Raw genomic sequence first — 6000 nt, 5'->3', positions numbered from 1 at the left:
AGCTTGACCTTATCAACAGCTTGTTAAATCATATCGGGTCCGATTAACTTAGCCTCACCAACATCAAACCAACCAATAGGTGACCTGCACTTTCTGCCATATAAAGCCTCATATGGTGCCATCTGAATGCTAGAATGGTAGCTGTTATTATAGGCAAACTCAATAAGTGGCAGATGGTCATCCCAACTACCTCTAAAGTCAATAATACAGGCCCGTAACATATCTTCTAGCGTCTGAATAATGCGTTCAGCCTGCCCATCAGTCTGAGGGTGAAATGCTGTATTAAGATTTATTTGTGTTCCCAATCCCTTCTGAAATGATCTCCAGAAGCTAGCTGTAAACTGAGCCCCTCTGTCTGAGATAATAGATATGGGAATCCCATGAAGTCTTACTATCTCTTTGATATATAACCTCGCATAGTCCTCCGCTGAATATGTAGTTCTAACTGGAAGAAAGTGGGCTGATTTTGTCAGCCTATCTACAATCACCCATATAGAATCATACTTCCGTGGAGTGCGAGGTAATCCTATAATAAAATCCATATTAATTGCTTCCCACTTCCAAGTCGGGATTTCCATCTCTTGTAATAGTCCGTCAGGCTTTTGATGCTCAATTTTAACTTGTTGGCAGTTTGGGCACTAGGCTACAAACTCTGCTATATCCTTCTTCATGCCATTCCACCAATATAAACATCTAAGGTCATGATACATCTTTGTCGACCCTGGATGCACAGAATACCGGGCATAGTGTGTCTCTCCCAAAACCTGTTGTCGTAGCCCTATAATCTCAGGTACGCATAATCTGCCTCTATATCTTAGCACTCCGTCAGGTGTGACCTCGAATGAGGTCCTTTCCTTTTGAAGGGTTTCATCCCGGTACTGTGCCAGAATAGGGTCTTTATACTGGCGTTGCTTTACCGCTTCCATGATAGAGGATTCAGCAACTCCTCGAATAGAAACTCCACCATCACTAGAATCAGCCAAACGGACTCCAAGGTTAGCTAACTGGCAAATATCACAGACTATCTTTTCTCGTTCTGGTTGTACATCTGTCAGGCTACCCATGGATTTACGGCTAAGTGCACAGAAATGGATATCATGTTAAGACACTAAATGAAATGAATACTGAATATCTTGGTATAACCAAGAGTGTTTCAGGCCAGAAATATGTTTTGGAAAAATTATCGGCTTTGTCGTCTGGCCTATATTATGTAAAAATTAGTGCAATTAAAGCACATATAATCGTAAACCAGAAGTTTACTGATCTAAATACATTTGTGCTATGGCATGATCGAATAGGTCATTCTGGATCAATAATGATGAGACGAATCCTTGAAAATTCAAATGGACATTCGTTAAAGAACTAGAAAATTCTTACGAATGATGATTTTTCATGTACTGCTTGTTATCAAGGCAAATTAATTGTCAGACTATCGACCCCAAAGGTTGGCATCGAATCTCCTAGCTTTTTAAAGCGTATACATGAAGATATATGTGGACATATTCATCCACCTAGTGGATTGTATAGATACTTTATGGTCCTAATAGATGCATCATCTAGATAATATCGTGTGTGCCTCTTATCATCCCGTAACCTGGCGTTTGCGAAATTATTAGCACAACTAATAGGATTGAGAGTGCAATTCTCAGATTATCTAATTAAGGCCATTCGCCTTGATAATGCTGGAGAATTTACATCCCAAGATTTTAATGATTATTGCTTATCAATTGGGATAAAAATTAAACATCCTATTGCTCATTATCATACTCAAAATGTCCTTGCAGAGTCATTTATAAAGCGCCTACAATTGATAGCAAGACCTCTACTAATGAAAACAAAATTGTCAATTACTGTTTGGGGTCATGCTATCTTACATGCAATAGCACTTGTACGTCTCAAACTGACACATTATAAAAAATACTCTCCATCACAATTAGTATTTAGACATGAGCCAAATATAGCCCATCTAAGAATTTTTGATTGTGCGGTATACGTGCCTGTAGCACCACCACAACGTACAAAGATGGGCCCTCAACGAAGGTTGGGCATATATGTTGGGTTTGACTCACCCTCCATAATTCGATACCTTGAACCGTTGATTGGAGACTTATTCACTGCTTGATTTGCAGATTGTCGATTTGCTGAAACAATTTTCCCGTCATTAGGGAAAGAGAAAAAGGAACCCAAAAAAGAAATTGCGTAGAAAATTTTATCACTATCTCAATTTGATCCACGTACCCGTACATGTGAGCAAGAGGTCCAGAAGATCATCCACTTACAGAAAATAACAAATCAAATGCCAGATGCATTTAGTGATTTGAAATGGATAACTAATCACATATCCATGTAGTGAATATGCCTATCTAGATTGATGTACCAAAAGGACCATCTACAAGTAGCATAACTTCTGAATCCCAAACACGCCAGAAGGGTGGTAGACCATTGGGTTCAAAGGATAAAAATCCTAGAAAGAGAAGCGTGAGAAATAATAAAGATGATACTACACAAGAATCTCCTGAAGAAGGTCAAGATTTGAGTAATCCTGATATTTCTGAAGAAATCAGTAAACCCGAGACTCAAGTGAATGAAGAACTTTCAATAAGTTCTACCGGTGGTGAGATAAATTTTAACCGATCGAAAATTACGGTGGATAATATTTTTTTATATAATATTGCAATTAACCTCATGCAAGATAGTGAAAGTCTTGAGCCTAAATCCGTCGAAGAATGTCGACATAGATGTGATTGGCCAGAATGGCAAAAGACAATTCAATCAGAATTAGACTCACTTTCTAAACGTGAGGTTTTTGGACATGTAGTCCAAACTCCTGAAAGTGTAAAACTAGTTGGCTATAAATGGTTTTTGTGCGAAAACGAAATGAGAAAAATGAAATTGTAAGATACAAGGCATGCCTTGTTGCACAAGGATTCTCTCAAAGACCCGGGGTCAACTATGAAGAAACATATTCACCCGTTATGGATGGAATAACTTTTTGATATCTCATCAGTTTAGTTGTACATAACAATCTTGAAATATATCTAATGGATGTAGTTACAGCTTACCTTTATGGTTTACTTGATAATGAAATTTACATAAAAATCCAAAAGGATTAAAATTGCCTGAAACATGTAATAAGTCTCAGGAGATGTACTCAATAAAACTGCAAAGATCATTATATGGTCTAAAACAATCAGGGCGTATGTGGTATAATCGCCTATGTGAGTACTTAATAAATGAAGGCTATATAAATGATGTTATTTGTCCATGTATTTTTATTAAGAAAATGGAATCCGAGTTTGTTATACTCGCCATTTATGTTGATGACATAAATCTCATTGGAACCCCTGAAGAGGTCTAAAAGGCGATTGAATATCTAAAGAAAGAATTTGAGATGAAAGATCTTGGAAAGACAAAATTTTGTCTAGGTCTGCAAATTGAACATTTAGCAGACGGGGTCTTTGTCCATCAATCTGCCTACACTGAGAAAATCTTAAAACGATTTTACATGGATAAAGCGCATCCATTAAGTACTCCAATGTTGTTCGATCACTTGAAGTGGAAAAAGATCTATTTTGGCCTCCAGAAGAGGATGAAGAACTTCTTGGTCCTGAAGTAACATATCTTAGTACTATTGGTGCACTTATATATCTTGCTAACGCCACCAGGCCTGATCTAACATTCTCTGTTAATATGCTGGCAAGGTATAGTTCATCCCCAACGCAAAGACATTAGAACGATATCAAACATATTTTGCGATACCTGAAAGGTACTATTGATATGAGTTTGTTTTATACTAATAAAGGTTGCGCAAACCTTATTGGTTATGCAAATGCAAGTTATTTATCAGACCTACATAAAGCTCGATCTCAGACAAGCTATCTATTTACACACGAAGAAACTGCTATATCATGGCGATCTACAAAGTAGTCTATTGTTGCTACTTTTTCAAATCATGCTGAAATAATAGCAATTCAAGAAGCAAGTAGAGAATGTGTTTCATCAAAGAAAGATGCGGCCTGAAAAAATAATGTTAAAGTACCACAGTTATATTCGAAAACAATGTCGCGTGCATAGCTCAATTAAAAGGTGGCTTATAAAAGAAGACAGAACGAAACACATTTCACCAAAATTATTCTTCACACATGATCTTCAGAAGAATGGTGATATTGATGTACAACAAGTTCGTTCAAATGATAATCTTGCAGATTTATTTATAAAGGCATTACCAACATCAACTTTTGAAAAGGTAAGATATAAGATTGGAATGCGCTGTTTCCAAAATATCAAATGAAATTTTTATCAGGGGGAGTAAAATACGCGCTGCACTCTTTTTCCTTTAACCAAGGTTTTGTCCAACTAGATTTTCCTGGTAAGGTTTTTAATGAGGCAGCACCCAAAGCGTATTACCATATGTGTGCTCTTTTTTCTTCACTAGGCTTTTTCCTACTGGGTTTTTCCTAAGTAGGGTTTTAACGAGGCACAACATCTATGGTGTTCAAAATAACTCTCTCTATATTTGTTGTTTCATTAGATTTTTTTTTGTAGACATCCAAGGAGTGTTAAATTATGGTGAATGTCTCTTTAATGGGTGTCTTTTTCCTAAGTGGGGCCCACTCAAAGTGGGCAAATTGCCCACTTGGTTTTTAGCTATAAATATAGCTATTTCTTTGTAATGATAGATACCCAGATATAGCAATACTTTCTCTTCTCTATTTCTTTTAATCTCTCGTGCTCTTATTTTATCGTTATTAAATTATTGATTTAGTCTTATTTTATAACACCAATTAAATATTATTGTCCAAGATGTGATATTAAAATAAGAAATCATCTTTAATTTGAGCCCTAATAACATGGAGGACTCCATTAAACATTGGAAGTCGACTCATAAATGTAGTCATCTTTCTGGCATTTAAATTGCATTCATATCTGTTTCAAAAAAGTTTGTTATAACGATCAAAAATATTTGTGGTGAAATAATAAGTATTCTTGTATACTTAATCAGAAAGTTGGATTGAAGTAAAAAACACTTTACCTCAAAAATTAGACTTTCTAATTAATGAACACCAAAATAAATACAGAATATCAAGTGAAAATTTTCTTAACAAAAAAGGTTTGCTAAAAGGTCCAATAACATTTTTAATCTCCTATGGTAAAAGACATAAATTTCAACTCAAACTTGTTCCGAAAAGTCGATTTCACACTCAAACTAGTACAACAATCTATTGCATACTTATTCTTATAAAAAGTGAAATTATCCCCACAAACATACTAAGTTAGTCACACGATTCAACATAATTTACATGCTCCTGCCAAATCGATGTAAACCTACAGGTATAATTTATTTATTTATTCACTTTTTTCCAATCATTTTTGCTTTTGTTTTCTCTCATTCTTACCTTAATGACTTCATTTTTGTTTTTAAGAAAACCACCAACAATGTCATTCCCTTCTTCCTTCATTATTGATAAAAAATCATCAAAGCAAAGCAACAATTTCATCCAATTTAATCTTCTTTACAACTCACCATCAAGTCCACCACCACCAAAAATTGCAACAATCATCACTACCTAAATGCGTCACCCATCATCAAATATCACAAACCATCACTATCACAAAAAATCATCACCCCTAACCACCAATTCCATCCTCCAACACCAAAAAATAATACAATTATCAATATTTATTGATAAAGATCTTAATTGACAATTAAGAAATTGGTGCTCGATTTATTCACTGATTTTGAGCATAATCTAGAGGATTTTTACAGAGAGGAAGACAGATCCATAAAAACAGATTTAAAGATTGGATTTTGTGCAAATCACAGAACTTTTTACAGAGAAAAAGAAGGTTATGGAAAATTTCGTATTTCATGCGCTCACAATCAACAAAAACACATAAATAAATTGAATAATCAAAGCTTGACTTGACATATTTAATGGTGGAAGCAAGGATTAATCAATTTCAAAAGTCTCTCCCAAAAAAATTTCACCAACGAGCCAC

Source organism: Solanum dulcamara, chromosome 12 (assembly GCF_947179165.1).
Source record: "Solanum dulcamara chromosome 12, daSolDulc1.2, whole genome shotgun sequence".
Lineage (NCBI taxonomy): Eukaryota > Viridiplantae > Streptophyta > Magnoliopsida > Solanales > Solanaceae > Solanum > Solanum dulcamara.
The sequence above is the reverse complement of the archived record's forward strand: the minus strand, read 5'-3'. Positions refer to the sequence as shown.